The sequence below is a fragment of the Cupressus sempervirens genome, chromosome 3, assembly GCF_028749045.1.
Source record: "Cupressus sempervirens isolate cs-2001-9-10 chromosome 3, ASM2874904v1, whole genome shotgun sequence".
Classification (NCBI taxonomy): domain Eukaryota; kingdom Viridiplantae; phylum Streptophyta; class Pinopsida; order Cupressales; family Cupressaceae; genus Cupressus; species Cupressus sempervirens.
This window is the reverse complement of record NC_143120.1, coordinates 616566779-616575529: the sequence shown is the minus strand read 5'-3', so window position 1 is coordinate 616575529 and position 8751 is coordinate 616566779.

Sequence of the window (8751 nt, the reverse complement as noted above, 5' to 3'; positions counted from 1 at the left end):
CCCTACCCCCCCTACCCCCTTCAAGTTATTAGCTCTTATGCATATAAAAGGTAACACATGGGTTAGCTTGGGCATACATTGTATATACACACGACAACTATGAGCTCGAGCATACATTGCCTACACACATGATGACTATCTTACCCACATCACAAATATGTATAGTGACTAGCTAAACATATGACATAATTAAATTCTCCATGCAAACCATCTTTAGATTCTTGCACAATATCATCAATGCTTGACATAATCTTCAACTTTCAAAAAAGTGTATGAGATAGCTTTGACAAAATCCTCGAGGCATCGAAGCAATGTATTGGTAGCTCCACCTTGCTTAAAGATTGTATTTATCATCTTATATATGTATTGATTGATATTTATATTGCCCTCCTTGGGAAACCTTTACCCTCTCCTTCCAAAACAACCAACTTAAGCAACCTATGGATGATCAACAAAATTGAGAGATAGTTGTCCCACATCAAAACTCTTTCATCAATACATGTACTCGCTTCTTCTCTAGTTACCATGTTACACACAATTTTGAGTTGGTTGGTTATATATTGATACAGGCTTCAATTTGTTCTCGTCACTTCTTCCTCGAGTCTCTTATTCATGCCTCCATTTAATGTTGATGGTATAAAAGTATATATACCTTAAAATTGCGCACTTGACTTTAGTGCAGCTTGAAGACTTGAGGAGGGGTTTGAAGGATCTATTGGTCCTATCAAGTGACCAACATACTTCTCCAATTTGTTATTTGGGTTTGCAGTTTTTCCTTTGTACTTCTATTCTACATAAACTTGAAAATGATTGTGACAATCTCTTGTATAAGATTCTTTTCACCCTATAACCTTGTGGGGGCCCCAAGGTCCATTTCCTACTTTTGATAATCCTTTTCTTGTATTTTGTCTTCATATTATCATCTATAGTGATAACAATCTAGGTCTTCTGATGGCACTGATATTTGTTATCTCCTATGGTAAATATAGTGCCTTTTTTCTAGGCTTGGGAGTTCTAGATTTTATCTCCAAATTGCAATGATTTTCAGAACTCAACTTGTAGAAAGATCCTCTTTATTTTATACATAATTTGAGACAACTAGATGGGTGTCCAATTTTCCATGGGATTCCCCATGTCTATTATGCTTTCTTCTCGTTCTCCTTACTAGGGAGTGAAATCAATTTTTGTTTGGAGCAAATCCTCATAACATTTGGTCCATCTGATGTTCTTGTTCATATTCTCCCCCTAATCCTATTATGCTTCTACCATCTTTTCAAGATTTTATTCTTTTCCATTTTTAGGAGGCTCTACTGGTGCTTGTTCCTTTTGTTGGGGCTTATGAGTTTGTTTCTTGGGAGTGTCTATATCTTCATCTTCACATAGGCCCATTTCAACAAGCGTAAAGTGTATAGTCTCATCACCCTATTTTATGCATCTAAATCAATGGATCCATCATTTACTTCCTCAACCCTAACTCCTATTTCTTCCTCTTGTAAATTGACTTGTAGTAAGTCTACTATAAAGCCTCTTTTTCTATTATCTTTTCTCCTAGTTTATCTCCTCTAGCCCCTTCTTTAATATCTTCTTCAATGTTCATTCTATTTGTAGTTGGTTGTTGACTTGTATCCGCTTGAGTGGATGTCATCGATTTTGGTGTTGCAAGATCCTCTTTACTAAGAGCAATAGGTATAACACTATATTGTGATTGAGCAAAAGGTCGTCACTCTTGTTCTTTTCCTTCTAAGGAGTGGTTGATTGTCCTCCTCATCCTCTTCTAGTTCTTCTATCCTTTCCCTCCTTAGACCCTTTCCTAGTATTTTATATACAAAATGGTCCTTGGGCTTCTCTATTGTTCTCTACTTGGCCTTTGTAAACCTTCATTGTTGCATTGAGGATGAGTTGGGATAACAAGTGTAATAGAAGCTATCCCTACCTTCTCCTTTGTGAAGGCAATGACATTTTCTTGTCTTTTTTTGCTTTCTAGTTCTATTGGGAGCTTGTTCTATCACCACATGTGCATGCCATGTTTGGTGAGTGGGTAGAGGAGGCCTAACATATGTCCTTTTTCTCTTTGAGCTATGGGCTTCCATCCTTCCTAGGGACAAGGTCCATTTGATAAGGTTGGCTTAGCGAAATTTTTGGACCAACTTTATCACATATCTATCCCTATGTTGTATGTCTTCATTCTTTGCAACATTCAAATATGTATTATGGATTCCCTTATAAAAAATATTTTGTTGTTGGAGGATATATGCGCTTTATTGTCTTTTTTAATCCCTAGACCCTTTTTGGGATATGCTTAAAATGCAATCCAATAACATGGCATAATTTCCCAATGGGATCAAACTTATCTCTTTCTAGCTTCAATGGTTCTAGTGAGAACTCCAGAAGATCAAGGTCTACACATTTGGCAACCTTCATGTTTAGACAATTATGGGTGTAGATGCTCAAAAATGGTTCGCGTCTCCAGTTTAATCACATTTTCATACTAACTCGTCCCATTTTACCATTTCACTAATTTTGATCTTTTGGCCAACTTGATTATCATTCGACCATGATTTGACAATATTCTTGAGCATTCGTATCCTCTTCCACATCAATTGCAGATCAATATGAGTTAGTTCCTATTTTATCCAAAATTCATGGAATCAACTCTAAATCATCCCAACATCACATCTAATCAACCCAAAACCATTCCAACATCATTGGAATCCTTTATAATCAACCCAAAATCATCCCAAATCAACTCGAAATCATCCCAAATCAACTCAGAATCATCCCAAATCAACCCAGAATCACCCCAAATCAACTCAAAATCATCCTGAATCGGCCCTAATCAACCCAAAACGTGTCAAATATCTCAAAATATTATCATCTGTCCAACCTTAGGCATTGTCATGTCTCTCAGTGCCTTGGAAACCTATCAAACCTATCAAATATGACCTCAGCACTATCATGTCCCTCAACACTAGGTCAAATTGTCATTCTCATCATCCGATCATTGACATTTTCGAGTCCCTCAGTGTCATATTGTGACATTATCCAATCAATTTAATAACATTGACAATGTTCGTTGATGTGATTATGATCAATCTTATCAATCAATTTCAATCTTGTGGCATTTACAAGGTCCGTTAAATGTCACATATTCTTAATCCATGTCATGTGTCCTTGGGATGTTATCAATCCTAATTACTCAATCAATTTGATCATGGCTTTGATCTACCCACCATCGTCCTAGTCAATATGTATAATCATCACACTTCATCAAAGAACAATCCTACATTTATTTAATCAAATTGTCCAATCACTTATTAATTCGTCCTATAGGATTAGATAACCCATAATCTAATCCTATGTCATTTCAATTATTTTTATCCCACATTACTAATTATTCTCACTAACCAAGCGTTCTCAATTAATTTATATTTATTAATTAATTGATTCACCTTCGCAAACTATGGGAATTCTCAATTTCATAAGTCCTATTTTCCACTTCTAATTTCCATTTTTACTAATTTCTATTTGTGTGGAATAATGAAGTTTTAATTCAAATATTTTACATAATCTTGACACATGGCTATCTTACCTCATAGATTCTCCCTTTACACTTGGCTAAAATATGTCATATTTGATATATTTTATTCGTTACGCATGTCTATAATAAGTTTCCATCATCATAGATTCTTGTCTACAAGTGGCTTTGGTGTGTCATGTGCACGTCATAGATTTCCATCCCCTTTTAGCCATGTTGAGTTTCATACGTCATAGAATCCTACATTTGGTATCTTGTGTTATATGTACTATAGATATTCTAAGGAATATCATGCCAAGTTGCACATTCGAGTTGACAAGTGTCCATCCTCTCATTCATGTCTCATCTCTTGCATGTTAGCTATTAAGTGAGCCACATTGCTCTCGTTTTTGATCCTTAGACCATATCCTTAAGAGTCATATCTCTTAGAGCATCTCTTAGAACCCATTAGGCTTGAACCACACTTCTAGTACTTTTAATAGCATCATCTCATCATAGACTTTTTCTGTCAAATTTGTGCACTATAGCCAATTGGAGCTACATCAAATGGAGAAGAAACAAAGGACATGAGAACTACAATTAAAGAGGGATTTTTCATTTGTTTGATTTCCTTTATGCTTTGATTGGTTTTCATGGTAGATTAGAAGGGTTTAGTGTATTTTGATTGAGTTTTTGTGGTTGCTCATAGTATGCTAGGTTCTAACCTGTTTTCTAGTCCTATAATGGGCTCTTGCATTTATTGCATATTTTGTCTACGAAGCTACAACAAAATGAGTTGGTTGCATAGATATCGTGGAAAACTATTAGGGGGTAGTGTGCACTCATGAATGTAAAATTTTGGACCTCAATGGAATAATTTTCAAATCTCTTGATCTTTGTTTTAACTTCAAAGGATATCTTTTTATGCAAAATACTCATCAATAGACTTGATATCTTGAAAGATAAATGTGTTCCTAACAACCCTATGGTCTCTTATGATCCTCTTATAGTCACTTGAAAAAGGTAGTGATTGTAAACCCTAATGTTGTGTCAAGAAGTGACACCTTGGTCTTTAGTCCTAAAAAAGTGGCATAGGAAGCCAAAGGATAAACCATGTATGAAGTTTTACCATCTTAAAATGGAAGCACTCATCATTTAAGACTCTAGGTTCTTTTGTTTAGTGAATTTATGGTCCATGGCTTTATTTGTGCTTGAATGGCTCTATTACTGGCTCCTGCTTGGATTATACTTATTTTTTGGTTCATTTTACACAATCCATGAAACTCTACAGACCTGGAATTCAAGGCCTTCTTGAGTATAGGTTGACCTACGTTGACTTATGCTTGGGAGACAAAAATATTTTTGGGTCCTATGTCCTCTTGACTTCCCCAATATATTTTCTCCAATGTCATGATCAACTCACTTTGTTTTAGCCTTGAAAACTAGTATAACCTCATGCTCACAAGACATCAAGGATCTCATGCATACACATAAGACATTCATCTTTAAGCATTCAAGGAATTTGATGATTCATTAAGAAGCGTTTCCTCTTTAAGATCTAACATCCATTTTTGGTCATCAAGGGATGAGATCTACATTGTGTACATTGCATTTAGTCGTTTCTTTTTCTTCATTCAATAACAACTACATCCATGGCTCCATGAGTTGGCATTGATAAGATCTGTTGCATTTATGCAGATTTCCTACGTCACATTGAAGATTCAACATCAACAACATCAAGCATTGTAAAATCCTTCCTAACAAGGGTTACGTCAAGTGGGGTTAACTATTTATAGTTTATCTTGCTTCCTTACATGCTTTACATTTCATTTCATTTAGAGGTTAATTCCTCACCTAGGGTTTGATTAAGGCAAGCTTCCCCACAAACAATGTAATTTTTCTCTTATTTGCAACCAACACACAAAGTCCCTTATGAAGAATATCCTTCCAACATAAGTCAACATAGTAATTAACTCAAGTATACACCATTCATACACATTGTTGTTTCCTGTTGGGGAGTCGTTATGCATGAGGTTAACGACAAGAATCCATTGCGCAATTCCTCTCTTGAAAAGCTAATCTTTTGGGATCAACTCCAAGGTTCAATATTTGTCTTGCGACGTACCAAAATCCACTCAGTTGAAGATAAATGTGATTGTTCACGAGGAGGCCTTTGCTGGTTCTATTATGATCTCAAAATGAAGTAAATTTGTTCATTGTCTCAAAATAATACACAAAAGAACAATGTTTTTGTATTTTCTGGTTTTTCAATGAATGCAATCTAACAATGCAACTAAAATGAGTTCCTATTCTAGCAAGGGGTTAGCAAAGAAAATGGGTTAGCAAAGAAAATAACGAAATGGAAAGCAAATAACATGAAATTGAAATCCTAATGGACATAAGCTACAAAAAACAACACACTGCGAGTTAAACTTTCAAAGAAATTGGTAGGAAACCAATGAAAATAGAAGCAACACTTCCTAGAATCCATTGATGCAATCGTCGGCGAGAAACTTTAACAATCGTATGATATTTCACCTTTCATCAAATTGCAAGGCCACAGAAAGTGCACTCATGCGAGACAAAAAGTTATGCAGACACAATTTGATGATCTCTTCTCAAGCTAGATACGTCAGCGAAATTTGTAAATCTATAGCAAAGACCAGAACTAAAAGATCACACAACTAGAAACAACGAAATAAACCTTTGGCTCAATCACAATCTCATGAACAAAATTCACAAAACAATAACACATTTAGGCAAGAATCACTACACTCCAAATGCGAGCACCAAAAGCATAATTTTATTGCATAATAATGGTGACCTTTGTTACATTTTATAATGGGGTATTTATAAGAAATCGTCTCCTCAATTTGTGTTAAGAGTGAGAGATATCTTCATGCACTAAAATGCTTTTAAAACATTAAAACAAACTAAATATATACAATCTAACAACTAATCTGGTGCTTAGAGGGACTTCATCCATATTTTATTCATTAATTGGATGCATGAGCCTTTTAAATGTCAAAAACAAAGAAATTGTGAGAGAGAAAGTAGGAGGAAGCCTTCAGTTGAAGTAGGAGTGTCTTGAGGTGCCAAAAATAGAAGTTAGTCCTTTACTAGGCGTGTGTCGAACTAAAACTATCGTTAGAATGCGTTCCCAATGCATGGAAAGTGCTATTTTTGGAACAAGCAGTTAACTGTTGGCACAACTCTGAATTGCGGACTTGCGTACCTACGCACCTATGGAGCTATGAAGCTGCGGACTTCGACAGGGTCAAAATCTCAAAATTTTGCTGAGTGTCAACATTGAAATTCTGGCATCTGGGTTTTGTTCTTCTTCATCCCAAAGCTATGTTTGGATGTTTTCCCTTGAATTTATCTATCATCTCAGTAATCTTAGCTGCATCCGAAAGATCTAAAGCCTCATATTTATCTTTTACCTTCTATTTGTTATTGTCTACCTCAATTCGGGTGTTAGCAAAATCCCCGAGTTTGTTATCCAACTCTAATAGTGCTTCTTCTATTCTGAAGGCTTGTTGGATATCCTCATCATCAACAACCTCCACAAAAATCTTCCTAAAATTCTCCACTACTATCTCTATAGGTAACAACTTTTCTTGTTCCTCATCTTCAAAAATATTCAAGCATGCATCGCTGTATAGCTTCTCTTCTTCCAAAATTCGCTCTCAGGCTTGGTCCTTGAGCCGATGAATGTCCTCATGTAATGTCTCCATTACTTTATTGCTATCCACTATTTTCTCTATCCAATCATCAATCGTGTCTAATTCTTCTCCGGTATATACATCAATCAAAACCCGATATCTTTGGCCCTTTATGGCTTGTAGAGTCTACAAATCCTTACTCCAGGCACGTACCTCATCCATGATACTGAAGCCCTACTTCAAAATTGCTATGATCTTATTCATGTTCTCCTATGTAGCATGTAGTAACTTCAAATTCCCTGTGATAATTGTAACGCCTTTCTCCTAAAAAATTTCTCACCACTCCTGAAAAGCCTTCAAAAATGGGTCAAGAAGAACCTCCCCCTTCTCTAAGTACAATGTTCAGAGTTTTCTCAGGGTGTTCAGGATCTAGAGGACCAACAACTTCGGCTAGATATCCTTTTAAGATCTCAACTTGCCTTCAAAGTGCTTGGAGTTGAATCTCATCTTGCTCCATGTGCTTAAGAACCTCTTTGACTCCCATTGTCATCATTTGTTGGGCTGAATCCCATGTAGGCCTTCCCAACATAACATCCTTTAATTCATAATCCTCAAGGCTAATGCCTTCTACATCTGTGCTTTCAAGAGGGAGAGCCACTTGTGCAAATAAATCCTAGTTCCTTATGCTAGTGACAAATGCCAATGGCGTTGCCTCGTGTGATGGAGACTCAAGTTTATTCAAGATCTCTACAATCTTACAAATGTCTTCCTTTGAAGCACAGAATTGAGGCTTGGCACTCCTCATTATTTCCTTTAGGATCCATCTAGGGATGTGTCCTGTTGAGGACTTGGCTCTTGATGACAAAGGAGTGTGTTCCACTATCTCCTTCCCCTTATCACTCCTGGTTGGAGTCATCTCTCATTGTGAGGGCTCGCCTTGTGTAGCCTCAGTCTCAGTAGACCTTGTAGCCTGAACCTCGATATCTTGGGAAAGTGGTTGAGAATATTCTACCATTTGTCCCTCTAACACTTCACTGATAACCATTTGTTCCGGTCTCTCCTTTGATGATAACTCCTTCTGAACTTGCTCTTCCTTTGAACTTTGAGGTGGAGTCATTGAGCCTTGTTCTACCAATGTAACTCATAGTGGAGATGGAGGAGTAAGATCAGGACCTTGTATATCTGGCAACATTTGCGTCCAGTCTTGTTGTTGAGGTTCACCTATAGGGGTGTCCTTGATCTTATCCCCAATCAATTCTATACTTACGGGCATGAAATCAAAATTTTACATTGAGAAAATATCATCGCTCTCTTCACTCTACTCATCCACCCACTACTGTACTTCATCTTGCGAAGAAGAGAGTTCTAAGGGTTCTGCTTGAGTGGATGGTGGGGTACCCATGACACCCTTTCTCCTTTGCAACTCTATGGCTCTAGCTAGCCGAGTTCTTCCTTGTAGGGGCACTTGTTCCTCTTCCTCTTCCTCTTCTGTTTCTTCCTCCTCTTCGTCTCCTTCTGGAATACTTTCAGGAATAGATGGATTGGGCACTAATCTTGTACTGATCCTTTGCC